This window comes from Meles meles, chromosome 1 (assembly GCF_922984935.1).
Source record: "Meles meles chromosome 1, mMelMel3.1 paternal haplotype, whole genome shotgun sequence".
NCBI lineage: Eukaryota > Metazoa > Chordata > Mammalia > Carnivora > Mustelidae > Meles > Meles meles.
In genome coordinates this window covers 198,322,049-198,330,863 of record NC_060066.1, presented here as the reverse complement: position 1 = coordinate 198,330,863, position 8,815 = coordinate 198,322,049, and positions in this window count along the sequence as shown.

Genomic DNA, 8,815 nt, shown 5'->3' with positions numbered 1-8,815 from the left:
CCTGGGGATCATAACCTGAGCCCAAGGCAGATGCCTAACGACTAAGGCACCCAGGCGCCCATCTCTCTCTGTCTCTCGACTTGTCACTGTTTTCTACTTGCTATTTAATGTCATGCAAGGTAAAGAAAAAAAATTAAATTTAAATTATCAGCATGGGTTTTACCTTTTTCTATTGTGCAATGCCAGCTTTGAAATGAAAATATTAGAGAATTCAACTTATATGTGGAAACACAGAAGTTACACAATTTCTATTTCATGGCTTGTCCCCAAGCGTGCTCCAAACCTGCCAGAAGAGGCCAAACAGAAGGACGGGAAAGAGGAAGAGCTGGTCTGCCCAGCCACCCAGCCAGAGTAAGGGAGCTCTCCTGGGCATAGAGAGACCCTCAGGTCTCTGGGTTCCCAGGAACCCCGCCTCATTATAAGGGACACGTCCACTTTCCAGAGCCTGGTGGCCACCAAGCTCCCCCTACCAAATCATCCCTTCCACCAGATTCAGTACTGGTGCGTATCACCCCAGATGAAGGTGGGGCCTGTGCATCTCAACTTCTTCCCATGGGTCCACTGCTGCAACCGTTGGCAGATGGGTAACACCCAAGGGTCTTTAAACTTCCCTTCTAGAATGTGCTCAGTACCTGGGTCCGAGTCTTACCCCCGCTGAGATGTGGCCTCTGGCCAATCACCTACCAGATGTTCAGGGACGCTGCCAGTGAAGGGTAGGAATGGCCATGCCCTGCCCCAAGACACTGTGGGGTGCATGCCCTTGACCTCCCCTGCCCCTGTCTGTTGCCTGTGATCCGGGTCGGCCGGGCACCCAAGATAGCCACCATCATTGGGTGGGGCCAGAGAGAGGAGGCTGACTGGGGCCAGAGGTATGAATGGGTGGGGAGCAGGCAGCCTGCATGTGAGTTGAGGCCAAGTTCCTGGTGCACACTCCCTTGTCCCATCAGATTTCACTTACAACACACACATCTGAAGATAAAATTATCAAGAACCTCAAGACAGTGCTGGTGGAACATGAAGGGGGAAGCATGGGGCCCTTCTGAGCACAGGGTCCTATGCTTGTGGGCTGGTGGTGCTCCCAGAAGCCAGCCCTGGAGGGTTTAGGAAAGGCGGTCATTCCCAACAAATGTTCAGAGAAGGCTTTGGTGAGAACATGATGTTTGAGCAAAGATGAAGAATGAGAAGGAACGAGCCACGCAGATTTCCGAGGGAAGGGTGTTATGGGCAGAGGGAACCACATGTACAGAGGCCCTGGCTTGGGCGCGTGCCTGATGCATCCACTGGGCGGCCAGGAGGCCCTGTGTGGATGGAGTGGTTGGAGAAGGGGCCAGTTCTGCAAGGCCCTGGGGGACAGTTTAGGGATGGATGGCAGTTTTTGGTCTGAGAGAAAGGGGGAGCCAAGGAAGGGTTTTCAGTAGAGGAGTGACATGGTCAGACTTAGGGGAGCTCCTGCAGGGTTCTGAGGAGACCGTAGGAGGCAGACAAACAGGGGGGCACTGCAGTTGTCCGGGAGACGGGTGATGGTGGCGTAGACCGGCCTGCAAGGATGCGTGGTCAGATTCTGGATATTTAAAAACAACTTAACTCATATAGTTCAGGCCCCAGGATGCCACGTAGGGTTCAAGGCTCAGGGAGTTAAGCAGGTGACCCTAGATTCCAGCTTCTGGTGAGGTGGGAGCAGGGCTCCTCCAACATGTCATTTGAGCTGAAATCTGAGAGACATAAGGAGCCACCGTGAGATCAGGGGAAAATCCTTCCAAGCACAGGGCACAGCATGGGCCTCATTCAGCCCAGGCTGCCAGAACAGAAGCCTGCAGACTGGATGGCTGAAATGAAACTGTGGTTGTTGGGTTTTTTTTTGGGGGGGGGGGGGTTGTTGGTTTTTTTTTCACAGATTTGAAGGCTGGGAAGTCCAAGATCAAGGTGACTGCCAACTCAGTTCCTGGTGAGAGCTCTCTTCCCGACTTACAGACAGGCACCTTTTTTGTTATGGTCTTCACCTAGCCTTGCCACAGCGCCCGCAATTCATCTCTTTCTTTCCTGTCCTTATGGAGGCCACCAACCTTATCAGATTAGGTCCCCACATTCTTGACTTCACTTAACCCTCATTATCTCCAGAAAGCCCCATGTCCATATATAACCACACTGGGGAGCTTCAACATATGAATTGTTGGGGGGATGTGGAGACACAATTCAGCCCAAAGCTCACCTGCGGGGTGGTGCCTACTTGTGATCACTGTCTGCCAAATAAATAAATAAAATATTAACAAAAAATAAAAAAAATTAAAAAGCATCCCAAGGGGAACCACTCCTGCAGGGGGAGGGGCAGGGCAGCTGGGCAAAGCAGAGGGGAAAAGGGGGACCAACTGCACCTGCAGAGGGGGGTCTGGAGACTTCTGCCAGTGAATGACCTCTTGAAGGACTGTTGCAGCTGGGCATTGAACTAGGCAGAAAGTAGGGGCAGGGGAGAGGGAGAGGGCATTCCAAACAGAGGGAAGTGTAGAGGCAAAGACCGGGAGCCTGGGCACTACCGGAGGAGAGGAGGAGGGTGGAGAGGTGAGAGGAGGTTGTGCACAAGTTTTCTTTGCTCCCTACTGTGACCAAGGGACAAGGTGACCAGGGTTACTTGCAGCGGCTGTAGGGACAGCATTATTGCAAAGAGGCCCCTGTTGGCTGCACAGGTCGCCCCCCTTTGCCCAGGCCCCCAGGAGTCATTGATGGATCATCTGGGCCCATTGGCCCACCTGCTGTTCTTCCTGCAGAGGGAGGAGATGGATGGGAGATTTCACAGAGAACAAAGGGGCTGGAGGCCTGGGGGAGGCGATGAGTGAGGACCTCTGTATGGAGCCTGGCCGCCTTATGGCCCTTCCCTGGGTGGCCCTCAGTGGATTGCCAGGGCAGAGGGCACGGAAGGCAGCCTGTCTTTCAACTATGGGTCCCAGCCTTTCTGGCTGCCCTGCTCAGAGTAGTCACACCCAGAGGGGTGCTGGAGCTGGGCTGGAGCTGGGTGGTTCCCAGGAGCAGACTGTTAAAATATTCAGGAACTTTGTAAGCTGGTTGTTAAACTTTCGGTAACTTGGCGGCCTTGGTGGGTATTTTTACTGCATGGAAACTGGCAAAAAAACCAAACCAAAACAAAACAAAAAAACCCAAGGATTTTTTTTTTTTTTTTTTTTAATCCATAGAGCTGGTTAATCAGCCCTCCACTGGATAAGGGAGCCACAGGCACTAGTGATGTGGGGAAAAAAGGCAAAAGAAAATTTGTGTTTCCTTACCACCTATATCCCACTGACAAATCCTTGAAACAGGCAGAGTGACATTCCTCTAGGAACTCAGCTGCCTTGACATTAATACCTTGCTAAGGGCAAAAGGCAATCTTAGTTTTCCCCCCCGCCCCCTTGCTCAGGATCCTGCAAGTCTACTTCAACGGAAGAATTCCTTTGGAAACTTCCTTTATTTCTACCTGCCACCCCCCTCCCCCAAGACAAATGTTGGCAATCATCCCCCAAGCATATGGCGCACCAATACAGATCTGAAGGGTCTCAGGACTCGGATTTTATTAGACAGTAATAAATGACCTTTCCCCAACAACAGCTAGCCCCTCAAGGTCCCAGAAACCTTGCTTCTACATTCCTTAGAGGCTTACGCTATCCCTAAACCCCTCCCAACTTGAAAGCATACACTGGGTCACTCCTCTGGACCCGGGTGCAGCTCTTTCTGCCCACAGGTCCCATCCCTGTGCTTTGATAAAACCACCTTCTTGCACCAAAGACATTTCAACAATTGTTTCTTGACCGTGGGCTTTGAACCCTCAGGTCTTCCCTTACCCAAAACACACCCTCTGTGCAAAAGCCCTGCACAGAGCCTGGGAAACATCTAGTTAGATACATCAGACACTCTCAAGTGTCCCTGCTCTTAAGGAGCAGCCAGTCTGTTGGGAGACAGAAAAAACAACCTGGGAAATCAACCAGAGAAATAATGTTAACAACAATTGTCGTATCTCGGGTCTCTCCTATGGGTCACGGTGCTGGGAACTTTTCACACATCATCCCTACTCCTCACAGCAGATGCCACTATATAGATGGGAAAAATGAAACTCAACAGTACAAAGGCACCTGCCTAGGATCACACAGCTGGCAATGTCAGGTCCACATCCCACACTGTTCTGACTTTGGAGCTTGTATGTAGACTTGACTGCTACAACATCCCGTCTCTCAGTAGCATGCAGCACTACAGAGCCCAGGGCAGGTGCAGGGGTGGCACTGGGAAAGGCTTCCCAAGAGCAGTGACATTTGGTGTGGGCTTTGAAGGATGTATAGGAGTTTGCCAGTTTTAGGGCAAAATGAAGAAGGGCATTCCAGATGGAAGGAGAAGCATAGGAAAAGGCATGAATGAGTGAGAAGGCATGGGAGGTTCGGGGTGGGAAAAGGGGGCAGGGAAACAGGGAGAGAGCACAGGATTGTATTACAAAGTTGTGTCGTGGGGAAGGAGGCGTGAGATGAGAAAGTAGGTTGGGACTTTATAAGGAGGACCTTGAAAGCCAGGCTAAGAGATTTGGTCTTGATCCTGAAGGCTTGGGAGCCACAGAAGTGGAAGGTCCCTGGAAATCACACTCTAGAACTATGTAGATGTTGTGACAAGATTGCTACCACGTCTGTTTTACAAGGTGCTCTGAAGCAGTACTTCTCAAACCATCTGTGGAGAAGGACCATTTTTTAAAATTTCTAATCTGTTACAGACTAATACTTTTATAAAATACAAGGAAAATGAATTACTTGAAAAATAAAATGAAAAAAATACAAGCCTTTTTTAAAAAAACTAACACTGAAGACATACAATTGCGCTATCAAATTGCACTACAAGTTTTCACCCTTAATTTCTGTGTTCTTTTTGATAGAGATGCTCTTATCCAGGGAGTCTCTGTTACAGACACACATCTAGGACAAATAAGGGTTCTCCCAGTAAGAGCTAAGTGCTGTCAAACGAATCCCATTTTGGTGATGTTGTTCAGAGAAGGTAAGCAGCCTGTCCAGGATCACACAGCAGGTGAGAGGCGGGGCTAGCATGAAAACCCAGGCCTGTCTGCCTTATTGAAACTGTCTACCTCAACCCACCTGGCAGCTCCTGCCCAGTCCCTCGGCAGAGCCCTTTGGCCTGGCCCCGCAGCCTTGTCCCTGCTCTTAACACAAGGTTAAGAGCCCTGTGGATGGGGAAATGGACCCAACGGAATGGAGCCCAGGGTCCCACGCAAGAGGGTGGCGGAAGCAGCCAGCCCTCAGATCTCCTGATACTAGTCTGTGCTCAGTTTCATCACTCTGCCTGCTTGTAGGCCTGGCCTCCAGGCCAGAGGGTGCCAAGGAGAGCAAAGAGAAGGAGGGGCAGGAAGAAGCAGGAGATTCATCAGTTCCTGACACTTAGGCAGGGCTTTGTCATTCTTAATTAGCTCAGCAGCTCCCTAAGCAAAGAGGTCCTTGCAGAAGCAGGAGATAGTTGGTGGTCCTACCCAGGTGGTCAGTCTGGGTAGGAGCCCCTCAGGAGCACGTTCCCCAGCCCCTTTAGGTGCTGCTGCTTCTCCAACCGCAGAGGGTCTCCCCCCCATCCCCCCTACCCCACCTTGCTGGGCACATGCTGAGAGCCAGAGGACAGAATATAAGTGGAGTCCTTGGATGTGTATTGGGCATCTCCTTGGTGCCAGGCCCTGGTCAGCTGCTCCAGGGACCCCTGGGGTGAAGGATGATTCCCAGCCCCCATGCTTGGGGCATGTTCAGCTGATGGAGGAGGTAAACAGGTTCACCAGGGACTGTAAAACATGAATGGTCACCTGAATGACCATTGACAGAGCACTTGGCCCCTGGCAGGCACTAGGCCAAGCATTTCCCCAAGAAGCCTTACAAAGCCCTCTACAGCAGGTATTATGCCCACTGCACAGATGGGAAAACTGAAGCCTGGTTGGCTGAGATTGCATTAATAGAGACGGAGGATTTGGTTTTAGGGCCCAGCTCTGTAGAACGCAAAGGTCAAAGAGTTGTCACCGTTTGCCAGGGAAGACAAGTGTGTGGGTAGCTGTGACCGGGTATCAGGGAGGAAGCCAGCTAGATCTTTGGGACAAAGGTGGGTAGTCTGGGAGAGTTGAGGAGGCATCCTGATTGGATGTTTCTGGAAGAGCAAGGATCATGGGAAGGTTCTGAGGAGGGAAGGGTTCAGAAGCAACTGGTTGGAGCGGCTGGATCAGTGGAACACAGTAGGCAGGAGAGGTCCCATGGGTTAGGCAAAAGGTCAGAGCCAAGTCTAAGCAGTAATCCCTGGGCTCCTGACTCACCAGTAACCCAAGTTTCCTCTGAATCCCTGTGAGAGGGCAGAGCAGTCAGGAATGGGGCAGCGGGGTGGAGGGGAGGACTCTGGGGGAGCTCAGACTGGACCAGACTGGTTCCAATTGCAAGAGAGCTCCCTTCCCTGGGGGCCAGTAAAGAATTATGATAATAATAGTCATTCCACTTTTACTGCTCATCCAGTCAGAAAAGTGATTCTAGTTTTATTAAAATATGCAACCTATGTATATAGGCTTATTATAGGCCAAGCATAATCCTAAACATGTTCCAAACATTAACTCTTTTAATTCTTGCAATGATCCATGATGTATAATCCCCATTTTACAGATGAGGAAACTGAGGTCCATGGAATTTAAGTGACCCACCTAAGATCATGAAGTAAAGGTATGGGGGAGACAGGATCTCGGGCTCCAGTATCCACGTGTTTTTGTTTTGTTGCTGTTGTTGTTGTTTTTTTTTTTTTAAAGATTTTATATATTTATTTATATGTCAGAAAGAGAGAGAGAACACACAAGTAGTCAGAAAGGCAGGCAGAGGCGGAGAGAGAAGCAGGCTCCTTTGCCAAGCAAGGAGCCCGATGCGGGACTCGATCCCAGGACCCTGGGATCATGACCTGAGCCGAAGGCAGCGGCCTAACCCGCTGAGCCACCCAGGCGTCCCGCTTTTGTTGTTTTTAAAGATTTTATTTATTTATTTGACAGACAGAGATCACAAGTAGGCAGAGAGGCAGACAGAGAAAGAGGGGGAAGCAGGCTCCCTGCTGAGCAGAGAGCTGGATGCGGGGCTCGATCCCAGGACCCTGAAATCAGGACCTGAGCAGAAGGCAGAGGCTTAACCCACTGAGCCACCTAGGTGCCCCCAGTATCCACATGTTTAAGCACTGTGCTCCGTTGGTGGAGGGCAAGAAAACATACTCTGCTGTAAGAACTACCATTTTACAGATGGAAAAACTAAGTCCAAGCCAGGTAAAGGGACTGGCTCAGGCAAGTAGGGAGGACAGATCGCTTGAGGAAATCAGGGCTCCTGGTCCTAGGCTAGGCTTCTATCGTGGCCCCACTGCAAGCCCAAATGATAGCTGGAGAGAAGCCGAGAGCCCTCCCAACCTGCGCGCACCCACTATCTTCCTGGGGTTCCATGAGGGCCCCGTGGGGGAGAAAACAGTAAAATTACAATTCTGGCACCATTTTCCTAAAGACAAAAGCCAGTTATAACAAAAGTGCAGCTTCTCCCTCTCTTTTATTTATTTATTTTTATTTCTGATTACAAAAGGCTATATGATCGTGGCAAAATTTTTTTACAAAGTTAGAGCAAATGAAAGAAAAAGAGAGATAGAGAGAGAAAAGAAATCACCTTAAAACTCTTCCTTGAATACTGGTATATTTTCAAGATTTCTCTGCTCCCTCCCTCTGTTTTTATAAGCATCCAAGACGGGAAGCAAGAGATTTGGCTTCCAGTCCTGCCTCGCTGTGTGACCTTGGACAAGTCCCTGCCCTTCCCTAGGTCTCAGGCTCCTCACCTGTGAAAGGAAATTTTGGGCATGGTGACCTCAGAGGAGGCCCCTTGCAGCTCTGACCTTCTGTTTCTGCTTCTGTTCCTGGATTGGCAGAAGAGGCACAGGCAGACTGCCCCTCTGCGGGGGACGCATGGCTGACAGCTCCCAGCAAGTCACCTCCGGGAAGATGTGATAGGCCTGGAAACAACCTTCAGCACAGGCTCAGCGTTCCCAGGCCTGCCTGCTCCCTAGGCCCATATGGTGCCCCCTGCCAGCCGGACACCACCACCTGCCCTTCACCTGCCAGCCCTGGGTGATTGCTTTTCCTCCAGGCTCCAGAATGCTCTCTCTACTGCCCCAGGACCCAGAAGGCTCAGGGAAAGAGAGCTGGGGGGCTCAGCCCTGAGGACCTACGTACCCATTGCCACAGCACTTTTTGGGGAGAAGATAGCCTCATATGGTAAAAAGTTAAAGAGAGGGAGAGAGGGAAGGAGGGAAGAAGAGAGGAAGGAAAGGAACATTGCCTGTATTCCAGCTCATCTGGACCCCTTGCTAGGCGTTCAGAAAATGAATCAGAAAAACTTACTGGCCTTGAAGGACCCAAAGTCTAGTGGAGGCAACCAGAGTAGAAACAGGCAGCAACAACACTCTCAATGGTGAAAGTGCAGGTCTGTGGGATCTCAAAGGCAGAAGCCTAACAGATGGGTGGCAGTCAGGGAAGGCTTTCTGGAGGTGAGCTTTCAAGGACAGATCTCTGCCTTTCCAACTCATGAACTCACGTTCTTAATTCTTACAGCCTTGTGGCATAGGTGTTGTTGCTGCTTTTATAGGTGAGGCTCAGAAAGGTAAGTTCACAACCACCAAAAGAAGGAGTCGGGTTCAAATCCCCAGCATTCCACTCTGGACTACAAGCCTGGGTTTGAGTTTGATCCTAACCTCTGACCTGTAGAGACCCTTCTTGAGTGCTTCTCTCCCAGACTTTGAAATCTTATCT